The sequence below is a fragment of the Phyllobates terribilis genome, unplaced genomic scaffold (genome assembly GCF_046119375.1).
Source record: "Phyllobates terribilis strain yellow unplaced genomic scaffold, ASM4611937v1 Scaffold_11__3_contigs__length_659146591, whole genome shotgun sequence".
Lineage (NCBI taxonomy): Eukaryota > Metazoa > Chordata > Amphibia > Anura > Dendrobatidae > Phyllobates > Phyllobates terribilis.
This window is the reverse complement of record NW_027362771.1, coordinates 562,626,764-562,651,798: the sequence shown is the minus strand read 5'-3', so window position 1 is coordinate 562,651,798 and position 25,035 is coordinate 562,626,764. Positions and strand designations below refer to the sequence as shown.

The 25,035-nt window shown below is 43.7% G+C and overlaps 36 non-coding genes across 36 annotated transcripts; all 36 read right to left on the bottom strand.

Moving 5' to 3' along the window:
• Positions 1–384: 384 nt before the first annotated feature.
• On the bottom strand, positions 385–458 carry TRNAI-AAU (transfer RNA isoleucine (anticodon AAU)). The gene has a single exon. It is a non-coding gene; the product is annotated as a tRNA-Ile (tRNA).
• Positions 459–1,399: 941 nt separating this feature from the next.
• On the bottom strand, positions 1,400–1,473 carry TRNAI-AAU (transfer RNA isoleucine (anticodon AAU)). Its single transcript has one exon. It is a non-coding gene; the product is annotated as a tRNA-Ile (tRNA).
• Positions 1,474–1,735: 262 nt separating this feature from the next.
• On the bottom strand, positions 1,736–1,807 carry TRNAD-GUC (transfer RNA aspartic acid (anticodon GUC)). Its single transcript has one exon. It is a non-coding gene; the product is annotated as a tRNA-Asp (tRNA).
• A 600-nt stretch (positions 1,808–2,407) lies between these two features.
• Positions 2,408–2,481, bottom strand: TRNAI-AAU (transfer RNA isoleucine (anticodon AAU)). Its single transcript has one exon. It is a non-coding gene; the product is annotated as a tRNA-Ile (tRNA).
• A 262-nt stretch (positions 2,482–2,743) lies between these two features.
• TRNAD-GUC (transfer RNA aspartic acid (anticodon GUC)) lies at positions 2,744–2,815 on the bottom strand. Its single transcript has one exon. It is a non-coding gene; the product is annotated as a tRNA-Asp (tRNA).
• Positions 2,816–3,415: 600 nt separating this feature from the next.
• TRNAI-AAU (transfer RNA isoleucine (anticodon AAU)) lies at positions 3,416–3,489 on the bottom strand. The gene has a single exon. It is a non-coding gene; the product is annotated as a tRNA-Ile (tRNA).
• Positions 3,490–4,423: 934 nt separating this feature from the next.
• On the bottom strand, positions 4,424–4,497 carry TRNAI-AAU (transfer RNA isoleucine (anticodon AAU)). The gene has a single exon. It is a non-coding gene; the product is annotated as a tRNA-Ile (tRNA).
• A 269-nt stretch (positions 4,498–4,766) lies between these two features.
• TRNAD-GUC (transfer RNA aspartic acid (anticodon GUC)) lies at positions 4,767–4,838 on the bottom strand. The gene has a single exon. It is a non-coding gene; the product is annotated as a tRNA-Asp (tRNA).
• A 600-nt stretch (positions 4,839–5,438) lies between these two features.
• On the bottom strand, positions 5,439–5,512 carry TRNAI-AAU (transfer RNA isoleucine (anticodon AAU)). The gene has a single exon. It is a non-coding gene; the product is annotated as a tRNA-Ile (tRNA).
• A 262-nt stretch (positions 5,513–5,774) lies between these two features.
• Positions 5,775–5,846, bottom strand: TRNAD-GUC (transfer RNA aspartic acid (anticodon GUC)). The gene has a single exon. It is a non-coding gene; the product is annotated as a tRNA-Asp (tRNA).
• A 600-nt stretch (positions 5,847–6,446) lies between these two features.
• On the bottom strand, positions 6,447–6,520 carry TRNAI-AAU (transfer RNA isoleucine (anticodon AAU)). The gene has a single exon. It is a non-coding gene; the product is annotated as a tRNA-Ile (tRNA).
• Positions 6,521–7,462: 942 nt separating this feature from the next.
• TRNAI-AAU (transfer RNA isoleucine (anticodon AAU)) lies at positions 7,463–7,536 on the bottom strand. Its single transcript has one exon. It is a non-coding gene; the product is annotated as a tRNA-Ile (tRNA).
• Positions 7,537–8,477: 941 nt separating this feature from the next.
• On the bottom strand, positions 8,478–8,551 carry TRNAI-AAU (transfer RNA isoleucine (anticodon AAU)). The gene has a single exon. It is a non-coding gene; the product is annotated as a tRNA-Ile (tRNA).
• A 262-nt stretch (positions 8,552–8,813) lies between these two features.
• Positions 8,814–8,885, bottom strand: TRNAD-GUC (transfer RNA aspartic acid (anticodon GUC)). Its single transcript has one exon. It is a non-coding gene; the product is annotated as a tRNA-Asp (tRNA).
• A 600-nt stretch (positions 8,886–9,485) lies between these two features.
• On the bottom strand, positions 9,486–9,559 carry TRNAI-AAU (transfer RNA isoleucine (anticodon AAU)). The gene has a single exon. It is a non-coding gene; the product is annotated as a tRNA-Ile (tRNA).
• A 941-nt stretch (positions 9,560–10,500) lies between these two features.
• On the bottom strand, positions 10,501–10,574 carry TRNAI-AAU (transfer RNA isoleucine (anticodon AAU)). Its single transcript has one exon. It is a non-coding gene; the product is annotated as a tRNA-Ile (tRNA).
• A 262-nt stretch (positions 10,575–10,836) lies between these two features.
• Positions 10,837–10,908, bottom strand: TRNAD-GUC (transfer RNA aspartic acid (anticodon GUC)). Its single transcript has one exon. It is a non-coding gene; the product is annotated as a tRNA-Asp (tRNA).
• A 600-nt stretch (positions 10,909–11,508) lies between these two features.
• TRNAI-AAU (transfer RNA isoleucine (anticodon AAU)) lies at positions 11,509–11,582 on the bottom strand. Its single transcript has one exon. It is a non-coding gene; the product is annotated as a tRNA-Ile (tRNA).
• A 262-nt stretch (positions 11,583–11,844) lies between these two features.
• Positions 11,845–11,916, bottom strand: TRNAD-GUC (transfer RNA aspartic acid (anticodon GUC)). Its single transcript has one exon. It is a non-coding gene; the product is annotated as a tRNA-Asp (tRNA).
• Positions 11,917–12,516: 600 nt separating this feature from the next.
• Positions 12,517–12,590, bottom strand: TRNAI-AAU (transfer RNA isoleucine (anticodon AAU)). Its single transcript has one exon. It is a non-coding gene; the product is annotated as a tRNA-Ile (tRNA).
• A 941-nt stretch (positions 12,591–13,531) lies between these two features.
• On the bottom strand, positions 13,532–13,605 carry TRNAI-AAU (transfer RNA isoleucine (anticodon AAU)). The gene has a single exon. It is a non-coding gene; the product is annotated as a tRNA-Ile (tRNA).
• A 262-nt stretch (positions 13,606–13,867) lies between these two features.
• TRNAD-GUC (transfer RNA aspartic acid (anticodon GUC)) lies at positions 13,868–13,939 on the bottom strand. The gene has a single exon. It is a non-coding gene; the product is annotated as a tRNA-Asp (tRNA).
• A 600-nt stretch (positions 13,940–14,539) lies between these two features.
• On the bottom strand, positions 14,540–14,613 carry TRNAI-AAU (transfer RNA isoleucine (anticodon AAU)). The gene has a single exon. It is a non-coding gene; the product is annotated as a tRNA-Ile (tRNA).
• Positions 14,614–14,875: 262 nt separating this feature from the next.
• TRNAD-GUC (transfer RNA aspartic acid (anticodon GUC)) lies at positions 14,876–14,947 on the bottom strand. The gene has a single exon. It is a non-coding gene; the product is annotated as a tRNA-Asp (tRNA).
• Positions 14,948–15,547: 600 nt separating this feature from the next.
• TRNAI-AAU (transfer RNA isoleucine (anticodon AAU)) lies at positions 15,548–15,621 on the bottom strand. The gene has a single exon. It is a non-coding gene; the product is annotated as a tRNA-Ile (tRNA).
• Positions 15,622–16,562: 941 nt separating this feature from the next.
• TRNAI-AAU (transfer RNA isoleucine (anticodon AAU)) lies at positions 16,563–16,636 on the bottom strand. Its single transcript has one exon. It is a non-coding gene; the product is annotated as a tRNA-Ile (tRNA).
• A 941-nt stretch (positions 16,637–17,577) lies between these two features.
• Positions 17,578–17,651, bottom strand: TRNAI-AAU (transfer RNA isoleucine (anticodon AAU)). Its single transcript has one exon. It is a non-coding gene; the product is annotated as a tRNA-Ile (tRNA).
• A 262-nt stretch (positions 17,652–17,913) lies between these two features.
• On the bottom strand, positions 17,914–17,985 carry TRNAD-GUC (transfer RNA aspartic acid (anticodon GUC)). The gene has a single exon. It is a non-coding gene; the product is annotated as a tRNA-Asp (tRNA).
• Positions 17,986–18,585: 600 nt separating this feature from the next.
• TRNAI-AAU (transfer RNA isoleucine (anticodon AAU)) lies at positions 18,586–18,659 on the bottom strand. Its single transcript has one exon. It is a non-coding gene; the product is annotated as a tRNA-Ile (tRNA).
• A 941-nt stretch (positions 18,660–19,600) lies between these two features.
• On the bottom strand, positions 19,601–19,674 carry TRNAI-AAU (transfer RNA isoleucine (anticodon AAU)). Its single transcript has one exon. It is a non-coding gene; the product is annotated as a tRNA-Ile (tRNA).
• Positions 19,675–20,615: 941 nt separating this feature from the next.
• On the bottom strand, positions 20,616–20,689 carry TRNAI-AAU (transfer RNA isoleucine (anticodon AAU)). Its single transcript has one exon. It is a non-coding gene; the product is annotated as a tRNA-Ile (tRNA).
• Positions 20,690–20,951: 262 nt separating this feature from the next.
• On the bottom strand, positions 20,952–21,023 carry TRNAD-GUC (transfer RNA aspartic acid (anticodon GUC)). Its single transcript has one exon. It is a non-coding gene; the product is annotated as a tRNA-Asp (tRNA).
• Positions 21,024–21,623: 600 nt separating this feature from the next.
• TRNAI-AAU (transfer RNA isoleucine (anticodon AAU)) lies at positions 21,624–21,697 on the bottom strand. The gene has a single exon. It is a non-coding gene; the product is annotated as a tRNA-Ile (tRNA).
• A 941-nt stretch (positions 21,698–22,638) lies between these two features.
• Positions 22,639–22,712, bottom strand: TRNAI-AAU (transfer RNA isoleucine (anticodon AAU)). The gene has a single exon. It is a non-coding gene; the product is annotated as a tRNA-Ile (tRNA).
• A 942-nt stretch (positions 22,713–23,654) lies between these two features.
• Positions 23,655–23,728, bottom strand: TRNAI-AAU (transfer RNA isoleucine (anticodon AAU)). The gene has a single exon. It is a non-coding gene; the product is annotated as a tRNA-Ile (tRNA).
• A 940-nt stretch (positions 23,729–24,668) lies between these two features.
• Positions 24,669–24,742, bottom strand: TRNAI-AAU (transfer RNA isoleucine (anticodon AAU)). The gene has a single exon. It is a non-coding gene; the product is annotated as a tRNA-Ile (tRNA).
• Between the last annotated feature and the right edge of the window lie 293 nt (positions 24,743–25,035).

Below are 25,035 nucleotides of genomic sequence, written 5' to 3'. Positions count from 1 at the left end.
ACCATGTCATGTACTGTAAAATGGGAAAAATATTACAAATGGGCTGAGATTGTGAAGAAAACTGCAATTTGCACTCACTCGGCAGAGTATGAGAGAATTGGGCCAGGTTCAGTCATTCGTCCTTTTTGATAACACCTTTCGCTGCCCGCTTTGATGCCCGTTATTGTGCCACTAGTATATTTTTCTGTAGCAGCTTTCCAGTGTGTTCACCTCGGGGGACCTGACAGAATTGACATTTATTTTTGTGAATTTTTTTATCTCTTTATTAAACTAGTAAAATGAGAAAAGAAAATGATGCAACAAAGAAACTGCTAAGAAGCAAAAAGCTTCAGCGTTGATCTACCTGTGACCCAATGAGGGAAGGTGACTGGTAAGGGCTGTTTTTGGCCAGTACGGGGATCGGACCCGCGACCTTGGCGTTATTAGCACCACGCTCTAACCAACTGAGCTAACCGGCCATCTGTGTGGGGCTCACCCCTACAGGACAAACTGGAAATATGTGAGAGCGAGCGCAATCATTCTTTTTTGAGGGATGGATTTATCCCACATGTGGTGATTGTTGGTGGCAGATGCCCCTGAAGCGATTGACAATCAAACAATAAAATGAAACGACAGCTCCTGAATACGAATATATTGCCGGATTAATTACATTTTCAATGCAATTTGAAGTACTGCTTCAGATTCCAGAGCTCCAGAGTCCAGAGTCCAGAGTCACAATGTAAAAGACCTCCCCGTCGGGGAATCGAACCCCAGTCTCCCGCGTGACAGGTGGGGATACTCACCACTATACTAACGAGGAATGGCTGTGCTGTGATCTCTGACGCAACACGACTAGAAAGTAAACACGAGGCATGTGAGTGATGATGTGAACAACTGTGGGCCCTGCTCACTTTTCATTTTTGTGCTTTCATTTGTGCAAAAAGCCATAACTTTTTAAATTTTTCTATAGATGTAGCCGCATGAGGGCTTGATTTCTACAGGACAAATTGCAGCTTTCAATGACACTAGCCATTTTACCATGTCATGTACTGTAAAATGGGAAAAATATTACAAATGGGCTGAGATTGTGAAGAAAACTGCAATTTGCACTCACTCGGCAGAGTATGAGAGAATTGGGCCAGGTTCAGTCATTCGTCCTTTTTGATAACACCTTTCGCTGCCCGCTTTGATGCCCGTTATTGTGCCACTAGTATATTTTTCTGTAGCAGCTTTCCAGTGTGTTCACCTCGGGGGACCTGACAGAATTGACATTTATTTTTGTGAATTTTTTTATCTCTTTATTAAACTAGTAAAATGAGAAAAGAAAATGATGCAACAAAGAAACTGCTAAGAAGCAAAAAGCTTCAGTGTTGATCTACCTGTGACCCAATGAGGGAAGGTGACTGGTAAGGGCTGTTTTTGGCCAGTACGGGGATCGGACCCCCGACCTTGGCGTTATTAGCACCACGCTCTAACCAACTGAGCTAACCGGCCATCTGTGTGGGGCTCACCCCTACAGGACAAACTGGAAATATGTGAGAGCGAGCGCAATCATTCTTTTTTGTGGGATGGATTTATCCCACATGTGGTGATTGTTGGTGGCAGATGCCCCTGAAGCGATTGACAATCAAACAATAAAATGAAACGACAGCTCCTGAATACGAATATATTGCCGGATTAATTACATTTTCAATGCAATTTGAAGTACTGCTTCAGATTCCAGAGCTCCAGAGTCCAGAGTCACAATGTAAAAGACCTCCCCGTCGGGGAATCGAACCCCAGTCTCCCGCGTGACAGGCGGGGATACTCACCACTATACTAACGAGGAATGGCTGTGCTGTGATCTCTGACGCAACACGACTAGAAAGTAAACACGAGGCATGTGAGTGATGATGTGAACAACTGTGGGCCCTGCTCACTTTTCATTTTTGTGCTTTCATTTGTGCAAAAAGCCATAACTTTTTAAATTTTTCTATAGATGTAGCCGCATGAGGGCTTGATTTCTACAGGACAAATTGCAGCTTTCAATGACACTAGCCATTTTACCATGTCATGTACTGTAAAATGGGAAAAATATTACAAATGGGCTGAGATTGTGAAGAAAACTGCAATTTGCACTCACTCGGCAGAGTATGAGAGAATTGGGCCAGGTTCAGTCATTCGTCCTTTTTGATAACACCTTTCGCTGCCCGCTTTGATGCCCGTTATTGTGCCACTAGTATATTTTTCTGTAGCAGCTTTCCAGTGTGTTCACCTCGGGGGACCTGACAGAATTGACATTTATTTTTGTGAATTTTTTTATCTCTTTATTAAACTAGTAAAATGAGAAAAGAAAATGATGCAACAAAGAAACTGCTAAGAAGCAAAAAGCTTCAGCGTTGATCTACCTGTGACCCAATGAGGGAAGGTGACTGGTAAGGGCTGTTTTTGGCCAGTACGGGGATCGGACCCGCGACCTTGGCGTTATTAGCACCACGCTCTAACCAACTGAGCTAACCGGCCATCTGTGTGGGGCTCACCCCTACAGGACAAACTGGAAATATGTGAGAGCGAGCGCAATCATTCTTTTTTGAGGGATGGATTTATCCCACATGTGGTGATTGTTGGTGGCAGATGCCCCTGAAGCGATTGACAATCAAACAATAAAATGAAACGACAGCTCCTGAATACGAATATATTGCCGGATTAATTACATTTTCAATGCAATTTGAAGTACTGCTTCAGATTCCAGAGCTCCAGAGTCCAGAGTCACAATGTAAAAGACCTCCCCGTCGGGGAATCGAACCCCAGTCTCCCGCGTGACAGGCGGGGATACTCACCACTATACTAACGAGGAATGGCTGTGCTGTGATCTCTGACGCAACACGACTAGAAAGTAAACACGAGGCATGTGAGTGATGATGTGAACAACTGTGGGCCCTGCTCACTTTTCATTTTTGTGCTTTCATTTGTGCAAAAAGCCATAACTTTTTAAATTTTTCTATAGATGTAGCCGCATGAGGGCTTGATTTCTACAGGACAAATTGCAGCTTTCAATGACACTAGCCATTTTACCATGTCATGTACTGTAAAATGGGAAAAATATTACAAATGGGCTGAGATTGTGAAGAAAACTGCAATTTGCACTCACTCGGCAGAGTATGAGAGAATTGGGCCAGGTTCAGTCATTCGTCCTTTTTGATAACACCTTTCGCTGCCCGCTTTGATGCCCGTTATTGTGCCACTAGTATATTTTTCTGTAGCAGCTTTCCAGTGTGTTCACCTCGGGGGACCTGACAGAATTGACATTTATTTTTGTGAATTTTTTTATCTCTTTATTAAACTAGTAAAATGAGAAAAGAAAATGATGCAACAAAGAAACTGCTAAGAAGCAAAAAGCTTCAGCGTTGATCTACCTGTGACCCAATGAGGGAAGGTGACTGGTAAGGGCTGTTTTTGGCCAGTACGGGGATCGGACCCGCGACCTTGGCGTTATTAGCACCACGCTCTAACCAACTGAGCTAACCGGCCATCTGTGTGGGGCTCACCCCTACAGGACAAACTGGAAATATGTGAGAGCGAGCGCAATCATTCTTTTTTGAGGGATGGATTTATCCCACATGTGGTGATTGTTGGTGGCAGATGCCCCTGAAGCGATTGACAATCAAACAATAAAATGAAACGACAGCTCCTGAATACGAATATATTGCCGGATTAATTACATTTTCAATGCAATTTGAAGTACTGCTTCAGATTCCAGAGCTCCAGAGTCCAGAGTCACAATGTAAAAGACCTCCCCGTCGGGGAATCGAACCCCAGTCTCCCGCGTGACAGGTGGGGATACTCACCACTATACTAACGAGGAATGGCTGTGCTGTGATCTCTGACGCAACACGACTAGAAAGTAAACACGAGGCATGTGAGTGATGATGTGAACAACTGTGGGCCCTGCTCACTTTTCATTTTTGTGCTTTCATTTGTGCAAAAAGCCATAACTTTTTAAATTTTTCTATAGATGTAGCCGCATGAGGGCTTGATTTCTACAGGACAAATTGCAGCTTTCAATGACACTAGCCATTTTACCATGTCATGTACTGTAAAATGGGAAAAATATTACAAATGGGCTGAGATTGTGAAGAAAACTGCAATTTGCACTCACTCGGCAGAGTATGAGAGAATTGGGCCAGGTTCAGTCATTCGTCCTTTTTGATAACACCTTTCGCTGCCCGCTTTGATGCCCGTTATTGTGCCACTAGTATATTTTTCTGTAGCAGCTTTCCAGTGTGTTCACCTCGGGGGACCTGACAGAATTGACATTTATTTTTGTGAATTTTTTTATCTCTTTATTAAACTAGTAAAATGAGAAAAGAAAATGATGCAACAAAGAAACTGCTAAGAAGCAAAAAGCTTCAGCGTTGATCTACCTGTGACCCAATGAGGGAAGGTGACTGGTAAGGGCTGTTTTTGGCCAGTACGGGGATCGGACCCGCGACCTTGGCGTTATTAGCACCACGCTCTAACCAACTGAGCTAACCGGCCATCTGTGTGGGGCTCACCCCTACAGGACAAACTGGAAATATGTGAGAGCGAGCGCAATCATTCTTTTTTGAGGGATGGATTTATCCCACATGTGGTGATTGTTGGTGGCAGATGCCCCTGAAGCGATTGACAATCAAACAATAAAATGAAACGACAGCTCCTGAATACGAATATATTGCCGGATTAATTACATTTTCAATGCAATTTGAAGTACTGCTTCAGATTCCAGAGCTCCAGAGTCCAGAGTCCAGAGTCACAATGTAAAAGACCTCCCCGTCGGGGAATCGAACCCCAGTCTCCCGCGTGACAGGCGGGGATACTCACCACTATACTAACGAGGAATGGCTGTGCTGTGATCTCTGACGCAACACGACTAGAAAGTAAACACGAGGCATGTGAGTGATGATGTGAACAACTGTGGGCCCTGCTCACTTTCCATTTTTGTGCTTTCATTTGTGCAAAAAGCCATAACTTTTTAAATTTTTCTATAGATGTAGCCGCATGAGGGCTTGATTTCTACAGGACAAATTGCAGCTTTCAATGACACTAGCCATTTTACCATGTCATGTACTGTAAAATGGGAAAAATATTACAAATGGGCTGAGATTGTGAAGAAAACTGCAATTTGCACTCACTCGGCAGAGTATGAGAGAATTGGGCCAGGTTCAGTCATTCGTCCTTTTTGATAACACCTTTCGCTGCCCGCTTTGATGCCCGTTATTGTGCCACTAGTATATTTTTCTGTAGCAGCTTTCCAGTGTGTTCACCTCGGGGGACCTGACAGAATTGACATTTATTTTTGTGAATTTTTTTATCTCTTTATTAAACTAGTAAAATGAGAAAAGAAAATGATGCAACAAAGAAACTGCTAAGAAGCAAAAAGCTTCAGCGTTGATCTACCTGTGACCCAATGAGGGAAGGTGACTGGTAAGGGCTGTTTTTGGCCAGTACGGGGATCGGACCCGCGACCTTGGCGTTATTAGCACCACGCTCTAACCAACTGAGCTAACCGGCCATCTGTGTGGGGCTCACCCCTACAGGACAAACTGGAAATATGTGAGAGCGAGCGCAATCATTCTTTTTTGAGGGATGGATTTATCCCACATGTGGTGATTGTTGGTGGCAGATGCCCCTGAAGCGATTGACAATCAAACAATAAAATGAAACGACAGCTCCTGAATACGAATATATTGCCGGATTAATTACATTTTCAATGCAAATTGAAGTACTGCTTCAGATTCCAGAGCTCCAGAGTCCAGAGTCACAATGTAAAAGACCTCCCCGTCGGGGAATCGAACCCCAGTCTCCCGCGTGACAGGCGGGGATACTCACCACTATACTAACGAGGAATGGCTGTGCTGTGATCTCTGACGCAACACGACTAGAAAGTAAACACGAGGCATGTGAGTGATGATGTGAACAACTGTGGGCCCTGCTCACTTTTCATTTTTGTGCTTTCATTTGTGCAAAAAGCCATAACTTTTTAAATTTTTCTATAGATGTAGCCGCATGAGGGCTTGATTTCTACAGGACAAATTGCAGCTTTCAATGACACTAGCCATTTTACCATGTCATGTACTGTAAAATGGGAAAAATATTACAAATGGGCTGAGATTGTGAAGAAAACTGCAATTTGCACTCACTCGGCAGAGTATGAGAGAATTGGGCCAGGTTCAGTCATTCGTCCTTTTTGATAACACCTTTCGCTGCCCGCTTTGATGCCCGTTATTGTGCCACTAGTATATTTTTCTGTAGCAGCTTTCCAGTGTGTTCACCTCGGGGGACCTGACAGAATTGACATTTATTTTTGTGAATTTTTTTATCTCTTTATTAAACTAGTAAAATGAGAAAAGAAAATGATGCAACAAAGAAACTGCTAAGAAGCAAAAAGCTTCAGCGTTGATCTACCTGTGACCCAATGAGGGAAGGTGACTGGTAAGGGCTGTTTTTGGCCAGTACGGGGATCGGACCCGCGACCTTGGCGTTATTAGCACCACGCTCTAACCAACTGAGCTAACCGGCCATCTGTGTGGGGCTCACCCCTACAGGACAAACTGGAAATATGTGAGAGCGAGCGCAATCATTCTTTTTTGAGGGATGGATTTATCCCACATGTGGTGATTGTTGGTGGCAGATGCCCCTGAAGCGATTGACAATCAAACAATAAAATGAAACGACAGCTCCTGAATACGAATATATTGCCGGATTAATTACATTTTCAATGCAATTTGAAGTACTGCTTCAGATTCCAGAGCTCCAGAGCTCCAGAGTCCAGAGTCACAATGTAAAAGACCTCCCCGTCGGGGAATCGAACCCCAGTCTCCCGCGTGACAGGTGGGGATACTCACCACTATACTAACGAGGAATGGCTGTGCTGTGATCTCTGACGCAACACGACTAGAAAGTAAACACGAGGCATGTGAGTGATGATGTGAACAACTGTGGGCCCTGCTCACTTTTCATTTTTGTGCTTTCATTTGTGCAAAAAGCCATAACTTTTTAAATTTTTCTATAGATGTAGCCGCATGAGGGCTTGATTTCTACAGGACAAATTGCAGCTTTCAATGACACTAGCCATTTTACCATGTCATGTACTGTAAAATGGGAAAAATATTACAAATGGGCTGAGATTGTGAAGAAAACTGCAATTTGCACTCACTCGGCAGAGTATGAGAGAATTGGGCCAGGTTCAGTCATTCGTCCTTTTTGATAACACCTTTCGCTGCCCGCTTTGATGCCCGTTATTGTGCCACTAGTATATTTTTCTGTAGCAGCTTTCCAGTGTGTTCACCTCGGGGGACCTGACAGAATTGACATTTATTTTTGTGAATTTTTTTATCTCTTTATTAAACTAGTAAAATGAGAAAAGAAAATGATGCAACAAAGAAACTGCTAAGAAGCAAAAAGCTTCAGCGTTGATCTACCTGTGACCCAATGAGGGAAGGTGACTGGTAAGGGCTGTTTTTGGCCAGTACGGGGATCGGACCCGCGACCTTGGCGTTATTAGCACCACGCTCTAACCAACTGAGCTAACCGGCCATCTGTGTGGGGCTCACCCCTACAGGACAAACTGGAAATATGTGAGAGCGAGCGCAATCATTCTTTTTTGAGGGATGGATTTATCCCACATGTGGTGATTGTTGGTGGCAGATGCCCCTGAAGCGATTGACAATCAAACAATAAAATGAAACGACAGCTCCTGAATACGAATATATTGCCGGATTAATTACATTTTCAATGCAATTTGAAGTACTGCTTCAGATTCCAGAGCTCCAGAGTCCAGAGTCCAGAGTCACAATGTAAAAGACCTCCCTGTCGGGGAATCGAACCCCAGTCTCCCGCGTGACAGGTGGGGATACTCACCACTATACTAACGAGGAATGGCTGTGCTGTGATCTCTGACGCAACACGACTAGAAAGTAAACACGAGGCATGTGAGTGATGATGTGAACAACTGTGGGCCCTGCTCACTTTTCATTTTTGTGCTTTCATTTGTGCAAAAAGCCATAACTTTTTAAATTTTTCTATAGATGTAGCCGCATGAGGGCTTGATTTCTACAGGACAAATTGCAGCTTTCAATGACACTAGCCATTTTACCATGTCATGTACTGTAAAATGGGAAAAATATTACAAATGGGCTGAGATTGTGAAGAAAACTGCAATTTGCACTCACTCGGCAGAGTATGAGAGAATTGGGCCAGGTTCAGTCATTCGTCCTTTTTGATAACACCTTTCGCTGCCCGCTTTGATGCCCGTTATTGTGCCACTAGTATATTTTTCTGTAGCAGCTTTCCAGTGTGTTCACCTCGGGGGACCTGACAGAATTGACATTTATTTTTGTGAATTTTTTTATCTCTTTATTAAACTAGTAAAATGAGAAAAGAAAATGATGCAACAAAGAAACTGCTAAGAAGCAAAAAGCTTCAGCGTTGATCTACCTGTGACCCAATGAGGGAAGGTGACTGGTAAGGGCTGTTTTTGGCCAGTACGGGGATCGGACCCGCGACCTTGGCGTTATTAGCACCACGCTCTAACCAACTGAGCTAACCGGCCATCTGTGTGGGGCTCACCCCTACAGGACAAACTGGAAATATGTGAGAGCGAGCGCAATCATTCTTTTTTGTGGGATGGATTTATCCCACATGTGATGATTGTTGGTGGCAGATGCCCCTGAAGCGATTGACAATCAAACAATAAAATGAAACGACAGCTCCTGAATACGAATATATTGCCGGATTAATTACATTTTCAATGCAATTTGAAGTACTGCTTCAGATTCCAGAGCTCCAGAGTCCAGAGTCACAATGTAAAAGACCTCCCCGTCGGGGAATCGAACCCCAGTCTCCCGCGTGACAGGCGGGGATACTCACCACTATACTAACGAGGAATGGCTGTGCTGTGATCTCTGACGCAACACGACTAGAAAGTAAACACGAGGCATGTGAGTGATGATGTGAACAACTGTGGGCCCTGCTCACTTTTCATTTTTGTGCTTTCATTTGTGCAAAAAGCCATAACTTTTTAAATTTTTCTATAGATGTAGCCGCATGAGGGCTTGATTTCTACAGGACAAATTGCAGCTTTCAATGACACTAGCCATTTTACCATGTCATGTACTGTAAAATGGGAAAAATATTACAAATGGGCTGAGATTGTGAAGAAAACTGCAATTTGCACTCACTCGGCAGAGTATGAGAGAATTGGGCCAGGTTCAGTCATTCGTCCTTTTTGATAACACCTTTCGCTGCCCGCTTTGATGCCCGTTATTGTGCCACTAGTATATTTTTCTGTAGCAGCTTTCCAGTGTGTTCACCTCGGGGGACCTGACAGAATTGACATTTATTTTTGTGAATTTTTTTATCTCTTTATTAAACTAGTAAAATGAGAAAAGAAAATGATGCAACAAAGAAACTGCTAAGAAGCAAAAAGCTTCAGCGTTGATCTACCTGTGACCCAATGAGGGAAGGTGACTGGTAAGGGCTGTTTTTGGCCAGTACGGGGATCGGACCCGCGACCTTGGCGTTATTAGCACCACGCTCTAACCAACTGAGCTAACCGGCCATCTGTGTGGGGCTCACCCCTACAGGACAAACTGGAAATATGTGAGAGCGAGCGCAATCATTCTTTTTTGAGGGATGGATTTATCCCACATGTGGTGATTGTTGGTGGCAGATGCCCCTGAAGCGATTGACAATCAAACAATAAAATGAAACGACAGCTCCTGAATACGAATATATTGCCGGATTAATTACATTTTCAATGCAATTTGAAGTACTGCTTCAGATTCCAGAGCTCCAGAGTCCAGAGTCCAGAGTCACAATGTAAAAGACCTCCCCGTCGGGGAATCGAACCCCAGTCTCCCGCGTGACAGGTGGGGATACTCACCACTATACTAACGAGGAATGGCTGTGCTGTGATCTCTGACGCAACACGACTAGAAAGTAAACACGAGGCATGTGAGTGATGATGTGAACAACTGTGGGCCCTGCTCACTTTTCATTTTTGTGCTTTCATTTGTGCAAAAAGCCATAACTTTTTAAATTTTTCTATAGATGTAGCCGCATGAGGGCTTGATTTCTACAGGACAAATTGCAGCTTTCAATGACACTAGCCATTTTACCATGTCATGTACTGTAAAATGGGAAAAATATTACAAATGGGCTGAGATTGTGAAGAAAACTGCAATTTGCACTCACTCGGCAGAGTATGAGAGAATTGGGCCAGGTTCAGTCATTCGTCCTTTTTGATAACACCTTTCGCTGCCCGCTTTGATGCCCGTTATTGTGCCACTAGTATATTTTTCTGTAGCAGCTTTCCAGTGTGTTCACCTCGGGGGACCTGACAGAATTGACATTTATTTTTGTGAATTTTTTTATCTCTTTATTAAACTAGTAAAATGAGAAAAGAAAATGATGCAACAAAGAAACTGCTAAGAAGCAAAAAGCTTCAGTGTTGATCTACCTGTGACCCAATGAGGGAAGGTGACTGGTAAGGGCTGTTTTTGGCCAGTACGGGGATCGGACCCCCGACCTTGGCGTTATTAGCACCACGCTCTAACCAACTGAGCTAACCGGCCATCTGTGTGGGGCTCACCCCTACAGGACAAACTGGAAATATGTGAGAGCGAGCGCAATCATTCTTTTTTGTGGGATGGATTTATCCCACATGTGGTGATTGTTGGTGGCAGATGCCCCTGAAGCGATTGACAATCAAACAATAAAATGAAACGACAGCTCCTGAATACGAATATATTGCCGGATTAATTACATTTTCAATGCAATTTGAAGTACTGCTTCAGATTCCAGAGCTCCAGAGTCCAGAGTCACAATGTAAAAGACCTCCCCGTCGGGGAATCGAACCCCAGTCTCCCGCGTGACAGGCGGGGATACTCACCACTATACTAACGAGGAATGGCTGTGCTGTGATCTCTGACGCAACACGACTAGAAAGTAAACACGAGGCATGTGAGTGATGATGTGAACAACTGTGGGCCCTGCTCACTTTTCATTTTTGTGCTTTCATTTGTGCAAAAAGCCATAACTTTTTAAATTTTTCTATAGATGTAGCCGCATGAGGGCTTGATTTCTACAGGACAAATTGCAGCTTTCAATGACACTAGCCATTTTACCATGTCATGTACTGTAAAATGGGAAAAATATTACAAATGGGCTGAGATTGTGAAGAAAACTGCAATTTGCACTCACTCGGCAGAGTATGAGAGAATTGGGCCAGGTTCAGTCATTCGTCCTTTTTGATAACACCTTTCGCTGCCCGCTTTGATGCCCGTTATTGTGCCACTAGTATATTTTTCTGTAGCAGCTTTCCAGTGTGTTCACCTCGGGGGACCTGACAGAATTGACATTTATTTTTGTGAATTTTTTTATCTCTTTATTAAACTAGTAAAATGAGAAAAGAAAATGATGCAACAAAGAAACTGCTAAGAAGCAAAAAGCTTCAGCGTTGATCTACCTGTGACCCAATGAGGGAAGGTGACTGGTAAGGGCTGTTTTTGGCCAGTACGGGGATCGGACCCGCGACCTTGGCGTTATTAGCACCACGCTCTAACCAACTGAGCTAACCGGCCATCTGTGTGGGGCTCACCCCTACAGGACAAACTGGAAATATGTGAGAGCGAGCGCAATCATTCTTTTTTGAGGGATGGATTTATCCCACATGTGGTGATTGTTGGTGGCAGATGCCCCTGAAGCGATTGACAATCAAACAATAAAATGAAACGACAGCTCCTGAATACGAATATATTGCCGGATTAATTACATTTTCAATGCAATTTGAAGTACTGCTTCAGATTCCAGAGCTCCAGAGTCCAGAGTCACAATGTAAAAGACCTCCCCGTCGGGGAATCGAACCCCAGTCTCCCGCGTGACAGGCGGGGATACTCACCACTATACTAACGAGGAATGGCTGTGCTGTGATCTCTGACGCAACACGACTAGAAAGTAAACACGAGGCATGTGAGTGATGATGTGAACAACTGTGGGCCCTGCTCACTTTTCATTTTTGTGCTTTCATTTGTGCAAAAAGCCATAACTTTTTAAATTTTTCTATAGATGTAGCCGCATGAGGGCTTGATTTCTACAGGACAAATTGCAGCTTTCAATGACACTAGCCATTTTACCATGTCATGTACTGTAAAATGGGAAAAATATTACAAATGGGCTGAGATTGTGAAGAAAACTGCAATTTGCACTCACTCGGCAGAGTATGAGAGAATTGGGCCAGGTTCAGTCATTCGTCCTTTTTGATAACACCTTTCGCTGCCCGCTTTGATGCCCGTTATTGTGCCACTAGTATATTTTTCTGTAGCAGCTTTCCAGTGTGTTCACCTCGGGGGACCTGACAGAATTGACATTTATTTTTGTGAATTTTTTTATCTCTTTATTAAACTAGTAAAATGAGAAAAGAAAATGATGCAACAAAGAAACTGCTAAGAAGCAAAAAGCTTCAGCGTTGATCTACCTGTGACCCAATGAGGGAAGGTGACTGGTAAGGGCTGTTTTTGGCCAGTACGGGGATCGGACCCGCGACCTTGGCGTTATTAGCACCACGCTCTAACCAACTGAGCTAACCGGCCATCTGTGTGGGGCTCACCCCTACAGGACAAACTGGAAATATGTGAGAGCGAGCGCAATCATTCTTTTTTGAGGGATGGATTTATCCCACATGTGGTGATTGTTGGTGGCAGATGCCCCTGAAGCGATTGACAATCAAACAATAAAATGAAACGACAGCTCCTGAATACGAATATATTGCCGGATTAATTACATTTTCAATGCAATTTGAAGTACTGCTTCAGATTCCAGAGCTCCAGAGTCCAGAGTCCAGAGTCACAATGTAAAAGACCTCCCCGTCGGGGAATCGAACCCCAGTCTCCCGCGTGACAGGTGGGGATACTCACCACTATACTAACGAGGAATGGCTGTGCTGTGATCTCTGACGCAACACGACTAGAAAGTAAACACGAGGCATGTGAGTGATGATGTGAACAACTGTGGGCCCTGCTCACTTTTCATTTTTGTGCTTTCATTTGTGCAAAAAGCCATAACTTTTTAAATTTTTCTATAGATGTAGCCGCATGAGGGCTTGATTTCTACAGGACAAATTGCAGCTTTCAATGACACTAGCCATTTTACCATGTCATGTACTGTAAAATGGGAAAAATATTACAAATGGGCTGAGATTGTGAAGAAAACTGCAATTTGCACTCACTCGGCAGAGTATGAGAGAATTGGGCCAGGTTCAGTCATTCGTCCTTTTTGATAACACCTTTCGCTGCCCGCTTTGATGCCCGTTATTGTGCCACTAGTATATTTTTCTGTAGCAGCTTTCCAGTGTGTTCACCTCGGGGGACCTGACAGAATTGACATTTATTTTTGTGAATTTTTTTATCTCTTTATTAAACTAGTAAAATGAGAAAAGAAAATGATGCAACAAAGAAACTGCTAAGAAGCAAAAAGCTTCAGCGTTGATCTACCTGTGACCCAATGAGGGAAGGTGACTGGTAAGGGCTGTTTTTGGCCAGTACGGGGATCGGACCCGCGACCTTGGCGTTATTAGCACCACGCTCTAACCAACTGAGCTAACCGGCCATCTGTGTGGGGCTCACCCCTACAGGACAAACTGGAAATATGTGAGAGCGAGCGCAATCATTCTTTTTTGTGGGATGGATTTATCCCACATGTGGTGATTGTTGGTGGCAGATGCCCCTGAAGCGATTGACAATCAAACAATAAAATGAAACGACAGCTCCTGAATACGAATATATTGCCGGATTAATTACATTTTCAATGCAATTTGAAGTACTGCTTCAGATTCCAGAGCTCCAGAGTCCAGAGTCACAATGTAAAAGACCTCCCCGTCGGGGAATCGAACCCCAGTCTCCCGCGTGACAGGCGGGGATACTCACCACTATACTAACGAGGAATGGCTGTGCTGTGATCTCTGACGCAACACGACTAGAAAGTAAACACGAGGCATGTGAGTGATGATGTGAACAACTGTGGGCCCTGCTCACTTTTCATTTTTGTGCTTTCATTTGTGCAAAAAGCCATAACTTTTTAAATTTTTCTATAGATGTAGCCGCATGAGGGCTTGATTTCTACAGGACAAATTGCAGCTTTCAATGACACTAGCCATTTTACCATGTCATGTACTGTAAAATGGGAAAAATATTACAAATGGGCTGAGATTGTGAAGAAAACTGCAATTTGCACTCACTCGGCAGAGTATGAGAGAATTGGGCCAGGTTCAGTCATTCGTCCTTTTTGATAACACCTTTCGCTGCCCGCTTTGATGCCCGTTATTGTGCCACTAGTATATTTTTCTGTAGCAGCTTTCCAGTGTGTTCACCTCGGGGGACCTGACAGAATTGACATTTATTTTTGTGAATTTTTTTATCTCTTTATTAAACTAGTAAAATGAGAAAAGAAAATGATGCAACAAAGAAACTGCTAAGAAGCAAAAAGCTTCAGCGTTGATCTACCTGTGACCCAATGAGGGAAGGTGACTGGTAAGGGCTGTTTTTGGCCAGTACGGGGATCGGACCCGCGACCTTGGCGTTATTAGCACCACGCTCTAACCAACTGAGCTAACCGGCCATCTGTGTGGGGCTCACCCCTACAGGACAAACTGGAAATATGTGAGAGCGAGCGCAATCATTCTTTTTTGTGGGATGGATTTATCCCACATGTGGTGATTGTTGGTGGCAGATGCCCCTGAAGCGATTGACAATCAAACAATAAAATGAAACGACAGCTCCTGAATACGAATATATTGCCGGATTAATTACATTTTCAATGCAATTTGAAGTACTGCTTCAGATTCCAGAGCTCCAGAGTCCAGAGTCACAATGTAAAAGACCTCCCCGTCGGGGAATCGAACCCCAGTCTCCCGCGTGACAGGCGGGGATACTCACCACTATACTAACGAGGAATGGCTGTGCTGTGATCTCTGACGCAACACGACTAGAAAGTAAACACGAGGCATGTGAGTGATGATGTGAACAACTGTGGGCCCTGCTCACTTTTCATTTTTGTGCTTTCATTTGTGCAAAAAGCCATAACTTTTTAAATTTTTCTATAGATGTAGCCGCATGAGGGCTTGATTTCTACAGGACAAATTGCAGCTTTCAATGACACTAGCCATTTTACCATGTCATGTACTGTAAAATGGGAAAAATATTACAAATGGGCTGAGATTGTGAAGAAAACTGCAATTTGCACTCACTCGGCAGAGTATGAGAGAATTGGGCCAGGTTCAGTCATTCGTCCTTTTTGATAACACCTTTCGCTGCCCGCTTTGATGCCCGTTATTGTGCCACTAGTATATTTTTCTGTAGCAGCTTTCCAGTGTGTTCACCTCGGGGGACCTGACAGAATTGACATTTATTTTTGTGAATTTTTTTATCTCTTTATTAAACTAGTAAAATGAGAAAAGAAAATGATGCAACAAAGAAACTGCTAAGAAGCAAAAAGCTTCAGCGTTGATCTACCTGTGACCCAATGAGGGAAGGTGACTGGTAAGGGCTGTTTTTGGCCAGTACGGGGATCGGACCCGCGACCTTGGCGTTATTAGCACCACGCTCTAACCAACTGAGCTAACCGGCCATCTGTGTGGGGCTCACCCCTACAGGACAAACTGGAAATATGTGAGAGCGAGCGCAATCATTCTTTTTTGAGGGATGGATTTATCCCACATGTGGTGATTGTTGGTGGCAGATGCCCCTGAAGCGATTGACAATCAAACAATAAAATGAAACGACAGCTCCTGAATACGAATATATTGCCGGATTAATTACATTTTCAATGCAATTTGAAGTACTGCTTCAGATTCCAGAGCTCCAGAGTCCAGAGTCCAGAGTCACAATGTAAAAGACCTCCCCGTCGGGGAATCGAACCCCAGTCTCCCGCGTGACAGGTGGGGATACTCACCACTATACTAACGAGGAATGGCTGTGCTGTGATCTCTGACGCAACACGACTAGAAAGTAAACACGAGGCATGTGAGTGATGATGTGAACAACTGTGGGCCCTGCTCACTTTTCATTTTTGTGCTTTCATTTGTGCAAAAAGCCATAACTTTTTAAATTTTTCTATAGATGTAGCCGCATGAGGGCTTGATTTCTACAGGACAAATTGCAGCTTTCAATGACACTAGCCATTTTACCATGTCATGTACTGTAAAATGGGAAAAATATTACAAATGGGCTGAGATTGTGAAGAAAACTGCAATTTGCACTCACTCGGCAGAGTATGAGAGAATTGGGCCAGGTTCAGTCATTCGTCCTTTTTGATAACACCTTTCGCTGCCCGCTTTGATGCCCGTTATTGTGCCACTAGTATATTTTTCTGTAGCAGCTTTCCAGTGTGTTCACCTCGGGGGACCTGACAGAATTGACATTTATTTTTGTGAATTTTTTTATCTCTTTATTAAACTAGTAAAATGAGAAAAGAAAATGATGCAACAAAGAAACTGCTAAGAAGCAAAAAGCTTCAGCGTTGATCTACCTGTGACCCAATGAGGGAAGGTGACTGGTAAGGGCTGTTTTTGGCCAGTACGGGGATCGGACCCGCGACCTTGGCGTTATTAGCACCACGCTCTAACCAACTGAGCTAACCGGCCATCTGTGTGGGGCTCACCCCTACAGGACAAACTGGAAATATGTGAGAGCGAGCGCAATCATTCTTTTTTGAGGGATGGATTTATCCCACATGTGGTGATTGTTGGTGGCAGATGCCCCTGAAGCGATTGACAATCAAACAATAAAATGAAACGACAGCTCCTGAATACGAATATATTGCCGGATTAATTACATTTTCAATGCAATTTGAAGTACTGCTTCAGATTCCAGAGCTCCAGAGTCCAGAGTCCAGAGTCACAATGTAAAAGACCTCCCCGTCGGGGAATCGAACCCCAGTCTCCCGCGTGACAGGTGGGGATACTCACCACTATACTAACGAGGAATGGCTGTGCTGTGATCTCTGACGCAACACGACTAGAAAGTAAACACGAGGCATGTGAGTGATGATGTGAACAACTGTGGGCCCTGCTCACTTTTCATTTTTGTGCTTTCATTTGTGCAAAAAGCCATAACTTTTTAAATTTTTCTATAGATGTAGCCGCATGAGGGCTTGATTTCTACAGGACAAATTGCAGCTTTCAATGACACTAGCCATTTTACCATGTCATGTACTGTAAAATGGGAAAAATATTACAAATGGGCTGAGATTGTGAAGAAAACTGCAATTTGCACTCACTCGGCAGAGTATGAGAGAATTGGGCCAGGTTCAGTCATTCGTCCTTTTTGATAACACCTTTCGCTGCCCGCTTTGATGCCCGTTATTGTGCCACTAGTATATTTTTCTGTAGCAGCTTTCCAGTGTGTTCACCTCGGGGGACCTGACAGAATTGACATTTATTTTTGTGAATTTTTTTATCTCTTTATTAAACTAGTAAAATGAGAAAAGAAAATGATGCAACAAAGAAACTGCTAAGAAGCAAAAAGCTTCAGCGTTGATCTACCTGTGACCCAATGAGGGAAGGTGACTGGTAAGGGCTGTTTTTGGCCAGTACGGGGATCGGACCCGCGACCTTGGCGTTATTAGCACCACGCTCTAACCAACTGAGCTAACCGGCCATCTGTGTGGGGCTCACCCCTACAGGACAAACTGGAAATATGTGAGAGCGAGCGCAATCATTCTTTTTTGTGGGATGGATTTATCCCACATGTGGTGATTGTTGGTGGCAGATGCCCCTGAAGCGATTGACAATCAAACAATAAAATGAAACGACAGCTCCTGAATACGAATATATTGCCGGATTAATTACATTTTCAATGCAATTTGAAGTACTGCTTCAGATTCCAGAGCTCCAGAGTCCAGAGTCACAATGTAAAAGACCTCCCCGTCGGGGAATCGAACCCCAGTCTCCCGCGTGACAGGCGGGGATACTCACCACTATACTAACGAGGAATGGCTGTGCTGTGATCTCTGACGCAACACGACTAGAAAGTAAACACGAGGCATGTGAGTGATGATGTGAACAACTGTGGGCCCTGCTCACTTTTCATTTTTGTGCTTTCATTTGTGCAAAAAGCCATAACTTTTTAAATTTTTCTATAGATGTAGCCGCATGAGGGCTTGATTTCTACAGGACAAATTGCAGCTTTCAATGACACTAGCCATTTTACCATGTCATGTACTGTAAAATGGGAAAAATATTACAAATGGGCTGAGATTGTGAAGAAAACTGCAATTTGCACTCACTCGGCAGAGTATGAGAGAATTGGGCCAGGTTCAGTCATTCGTCCTTTTTGATAACACCTTTCGCTGCCCGCTTTGATGCCCGTTATTGTGCCACTAGTATATTTTTCTGTAGCAGCTTTCCAGTGTGTTCACCTCGGGGGACCTGACAGAATTGACATTTATTTTTGTGAATTTTTTTATCTCTTTATTAAACTAGTAAAATGAGAAAAGAAAATGATGCAACAAAGAAACTGCTAAGAAGCAAAAAGCTTCAGCGTTGATCTACCTGTGACCCAATGAGGGAAGGTGACTGGTAAGGGCTGTTTTTGGCCAGTACGGGGATCGGACCCGCGACCTTGGCGTTATTAGCACCACGCTCTAACCAACTGAGCTAACCGGCCATCTGTGTGGGGCTCACCCCTACAGGACAAACTGGAAATATGTGAGAGCGAGCGCAATCATTCTTTTTTGAGGGATGGATTTATCCCACATGTGGTGATTGTTGGTGGCAGATGCCCCTGAAGCGATTGACAATCAAACAATAAAATGAAACGACAGCTCCTGAATACGAATATATTGCCGGATTAATTACATTTTCAATGCAATTTGAAGTACTGCTTCAGATTCCAGAGCTCCAGAGTCCAGAGTCCAGAGTCACAATGTAAAAGACCTCCCCGTCGGGGAATCGAACCCCAGTCTCCCGCGTGACAGGTGGGGATACTCACCACTATACTAACGAGGAATGGCTGTGCTGTGATCTCTGACGCAACACGACTAGAAAGTAAACACGAGGCATGTGAGTGATGATGTGAACAACTGTGGGCCCTGCTCACTTTTCATTTTTGTGCTTTCATTTGTGCAAAAAGCCATAACTTTTTAAATTTTTCTATAGATGTAGCCGCATGAGGGCTTGATTTCTACAGGACAAATTGCAGCTTTCAATGACACTAGCCATTTTACCATGTCATGTACTGTAAAATGGGAAAAATATTACAAATGGGCTGAGATTGTGAAGAAAACTGCAATTTGCACTCACTCGGCAGAGTATGAGAGAATTGGGCCAGGTTCAGTCATTCGTCCTTTTTGATAACACCTTTCGCTGCCCGCTTTGATGCCCGTTATTGTGCCACTAGTATATTTTTCTGTAGCAGCTTTCCAGTGTGTTCACCTCGGGGGACCTGACAGAATTGACATTTATTTTTGTGAATTTTTTTATCTCTTTATTAAACTAGTAAAATGAGAAAAGAAAATGATGCAACAAAGAAACTGCTAAGAAGCAAAAAGCTTCAGCGTTGATCTACCTGTGACCCAATGAGGGAAGGTGACTGGTAAGGGCTGTTTTTGGCCAGTACGGGGATCGGACCCGCGACCTTGGCGTTATTAGCACCACGCTCTAACCAACTGAGCTAACCGGCCATCTGTGTGGGGCTCACCCCTACAGGACAAACTGGAAATATGTGAGAGCGAGCGCAATCATTCTTTTTTGAGGGATGGATTTATCCCACATGTGGTGATTGTTGGTGGCAGATGCCCCTGAAGCGATTGACAATCAAACAATAAAATGAAACGACAGCTCCTGAATACGAATATATTGCCGGATTAATTACATTTTCAATGCAATTTGAAGTACTGCTTCAGATTCCAGAGCTCCAGAGTCCAGAGTCCAGAGTCACAATGTAAAAGACCTCCCCGTCGGGGAATCGAACCCCAGTCTCCCGCGTGACAGGTGGGGATACTCACCACTATACTAACGAGGAATGGCTGTGCTGTGATCTCTGACGCAACACGACTAGAAAGTAAACACGAGGCATGTGAGTGATGATGTGAACAACTGTGGGCCCTGCTCACTTTTCATTTTTGTGCTTTCATTTGTGCAAAAAGCCATAACTTTTTAAATTTTTCTATAGATGTAGCCGCATGAGGGCTTGATTTCTACAGGACAAATTGCAGCTTTCAATGACACTAGCCATTTTACCATGTCATGTACTGTAAAATGGGAAAAATATTACAAATGGGCTGAGATTGTGAAGAAAACTGCAATTTGCACTCACTCGGCAGAGTATGAGAGAATTGGGCCAGGTTCAGTCATTCGTCCTTTTTGATAACACCTTTCGCTGCCCGCTTTGATGCCCGTTATTGTGCCACTAGTATATTTTTCTGTAGCAGCTTTCCAGTGTGTTCACCTCGGGGGACCTGACAGAATTGACATTTATTTTTGTGAATTTTTTTATCTCTTTATTAAACTAGTAAAATGAGAAAAGAAAATGATGCAACAAAGAAACTGCTAAGAAGCAAAAAGCTTCAGCGTTGATCTACCTGTGACCCAATGAGGGAAGGTGACTGGTAAGGGCTGTTTTTGGCCAGTACGGGGATCGGACCCGCGACCTTGGCGTTATTAGCACCACGCTCTAACCAACTGAGCTAACCGGCCATCTGTGTGGGGCTCACCCCTACAGGACAAACTGGAAATATGTGAGAGCGAGCGCAATCATTCTTTTTTGAGGGATGGATTTATCCCACATGTGGTGATTGTTGGTGGCAGATGCCCCTGAAGCGATTGACAATCAAACAATAAAATGAAACGACAGCTCCTGAATACGAATATATTGCCGGATTAATTACATTTTCAATGCAATTTGAAGTACTGCTTCAGATTCCAGAGCTCCAGAGTCCAGAGTCACAATGTAAAAGACCTCCCCGTCGGGGAATCGAACCCCAGTCTCCCGCGTGACAGGCGGGGATACTCACCACTATACTAACGAGGAATGGCTGTGCTGTGATCTCTGACGCAACACGACTAGAAAGTAAACACGAGGCATGTGAGTGATGATGTGAACAACTGTGGGCCCTGCTCACTTTTCATTTTTGTGCTTTCATTTGTGCAAAAAGCCATAACTTTTTAAATTTTTCTATAGATGTAGCCGCATGAGGGCTTGATTTCTACAGGACAAATTGCAGCTTTCAATGACACTAGCCATTTTACCATGTCATGTACTGTAAAATGGGAAAAATATTACAAATGGGCTGAGATTGTGAAGAAAACTGCAATTTGCACTCACTCGGCAGAGTATGAGAGAATTGGGCCAGGTTCAGTCATTCGTCCTTTTTGATAACACCTTTCGCTGCCCGCTTTGATGCCCGTTATTGTGCCACTAGTATATTTTTCTGTAGCAGCTTTCCAGTGTGTTCACCTCGGGGGACCTGACAGAATTGACATTTATTTTTGTGAATTTTTTTATCTCTTTATTAAACTAGTAAAATGAGAAAAGAAAATGATGCAACAAAGAAACTGCTAAGAAGCAAAAAGCTTCAGCGTTGATCTACCTGTGACCCAATGAGGGAAGGTGACTGGTAAGGGCTGTTTTTGGCCAGTACGGGGATCGGACCCGCGACCTTGGCGTTATTAGCACCACGCTCTAACCAACTGAGCTAACCGGCCATCTGTGTGGGGCTCACCCCTACAGGACAAACTGGAAATATGTGAGAGCGAGCGCAATCATTCTTTTTTGAGGGATGGATTTATCCCACATGTGGTGATTGTTGGTGGCAGATGCCCCTGAAGCGATTGACAATCAAACAATAAAATGAAACGACAGCTCCTGAATACGAATATATTGCCGGATTAATTACATTTTCAATGCAATTTGAAGTACTGCTTCAGATTCCAGAGCTCCAGAGTCCAGAGTCCAGAGTCACAATGTAAAAGACCTCCCCGTCGGGGAATCGAACCCCAGTCTCCCGCGTGACAGGTGGGGATACTCACCACTATACTAACGAGGAATGGCTGTGCTGTGATCTCTGACGCAACACGACTAGAAAGTAAACACGAGGCATGTGAGTGATGATGTGAACAACTGTGGGCCCTGCTCACTTTTCATTTTTGTGCTTTCATTTGTGCAAAAAGCCATAACTTTTTAAATTTTTCTATAGATGTAGCCGCATGAGGGCTTGATTTCTACAGGACAAATTGCAGCTTTCAATGACACTAGCCATTTTACCATGTCATGTACTGTAAAATGGGAAAAATATTACAAATGGGCTGAGATTGTGAAGAAAACTGCAATTTGCACTCACTCGGCAGAGTATGAGAGAATTGGGCCAGGTTCAGTCATTCGTCCTTTTTGATAACACCTTTCGCTGCCCGCTTTGATGCCCGTTATTGTGCCACTAGTATATTTTTCTGTAGCAGCTTTCCAGTGTGTTCACCTCGGGGGACCTGACAGAATTGACATTTATTTTTGTGAATTTTTTTATCTCTTTATTAAACTAGTAAAATGAGAAAAGAAAATGATGCAACAAAGAAACTGCTAAGAAGCAAAAAGCTTCAGCGTTGATCTACCTGTGACCCAATGAGGGAAGGTGACTGGTAAGGGCTGTTTTTGGCCAGTACGGGGATCGGACCCGCGACCTTGGCGTTATTAGCACCACGCTCTAACCAACTGAGCTAACCGGCCATCTGTGTGGGGCTCACCCCTACAGGACAAACTGGAAATATGTGAGAGCGAGCGCAATCATTCTTTTTTGAGGGATGGATTTATCCCACATGTGGTGATTGTTGGTGGCAGATGCCCCTGAAGCGATTGACAATCAAACAATAAAATGAAACGACAGCTCCTGAATACGAATATATTGCCGGATTAATTACATTTTCAATGCAATTTGAAGTACTGCTTCAGATTCCAGAGCTCCAGAGCTCCAGAGTCCAGAGTCACAATGTAAAAGACCTCCCCGTCGGGGAATCGAACCCCAGTCTCCCGCGTGACAGGTGGGGATACTCACCACTATACTAACGAGGAATGGCTGTGCTGTGATCTCTGACGCAACACGACTAGAAAGTAAACACGAGGCATGTGAGTGATGATGTGAACAACTGTGGGCCCTGCTCACTTTTCATTTTTGTGCTTTCATTTGTGCAAAAAGCCATAACTTTTTAAATTTTTCTATAGATGTAGCCGCATGAGGGCTTGATTTCTACAGGACAAATTGCAGCTTTCAATGACACTAGCCATTTTACCATGTCATGTACTGTAAAATGGGAAAAATATTACAAATGGGCTGAGATTGTGAAGAAAACTGCAATTTGCACTCACTCGGCAGAGTATGAGAGAATTGGGCCAGGTTCAGTCATTCGTCCTTTTTGATAACACCTTTCGCTGCCCGCTTTGATGCCCGTTATTGTGCCACTAGTATATTTTTCTGTAGCAGCTTTCCAGTGTGTTCACCTCGGGGGACCTGACAGAATTGACATTTATTTTTGTGAATTTTTTTATCTCTTTATTAAACTAGTAAAATGAGAAAAGAAAATGATGCAACAAAGAAACTGCTAAGAAGCAAAAAGCTTCAGCGTTGATCTACCTGTGACCCAATGAGGGAAGGTGACTGGTAAGGGCTGTTTTTGGCCAGTACGGGGATCGGACCCGCGACCTTGGTGTTATTAGCACCATGCTCTAACCAACTGAGCTAACCGGCCATCTGTGTGGGGCTCACCCCTACAGGACAAACTGGAAATATGTGAGAGCGAGCGCAATCATTCTTTTTTGTGGGATGGATTTATCCCACATGTGGTGATTGTTGGTGGCAGATGCCCCTGAAGCGATTGACAATCAAACAATAAAATGAAACGACAGCTCCTGAATACGAATATATTGCCGGATTAATTACATTTTCAATGCAATTTGAAGTACTGCTTCAGATTCCAGAGCTCCAGATTCCAGAGTCCAGAGTCACAATGTAAAAGACCTCCCCGTCGGGAATCGAACCCCAGTCTCCCGCGTGACAGGCGGGGATACTCACCACTATACTAACGAGGAATGGCTGTGCTGTGATCTCTGACGCAACACGACTAGAAAGTAAACACGAGGCATGTGAGTGATGATGTGAACAACTGTGGGCCCTGCTCACTTTTCATTTTTGTGCTTTCATTTGTGCAAAAAGCCATAACTTTTTAAATTTTTCTATAGATGTAGCCGCATGAGGGCTTGATTTCTACAGGACAAATTGCAGCTTTCAATGACACTAGCCATTTTACCATGTCATGTACTGTAAAATGGGAAAAATATTACAAATGGGCTGAGATTGTGAAGAAAACTGCAATTTGCACTCACTCGGCAGAGTATGAGAGAATTGGGCCAGGTTCAGTCATTCGTCCTTTTTGATAACACCTTTCGCTGCCCGCTTTGATGCCCGTTATTGTGCCACTAGTATATTTTTCTGTAGCAGCTTTCCAGTGTGTTCACCTCGGGGGACCTGACAGAATTGACATTTATTTTTGTGAATTTTTTTATCTCTTTATTAAACTAGTAAAATGAGAAAAGAAAATGATGCAACAAAGAAACTGCTAAGAAGCAAAAAGCTTCAGCGTTGATCTACCTGTGACCCAATGAGGGAAGGTGACTGGTAAGGGCTGTTTTTGGCCAGTATGGGGATCGGACCCGCGACCTTGGCGTTATTAGCACCACGCTCTAACCAACTGAGCTAACCGGCCATCTGTGTGGGGCTCACCCCTACAGGACAAACTGGAAATATGTGAGAGCGAGCGCAATCATTCTTTTTTGTGGGATGGATTTATCCCACATGTGGTGATTGTTAGTGGCAGATGCCCCTGAAGCGATTGACAATCAAACAATAAAATTAAACGACAGCTCCTGAATACGAATATATTGCCGGATTAATTACATTTTCAATGCAATTTGAAGAACTGCTTCAGATTCCAGAGCACCAGAGTCCAGAGTCAGAATGTAAAAGACCTCCCCGTCGGGGAATCGAACCCTGGTCTAC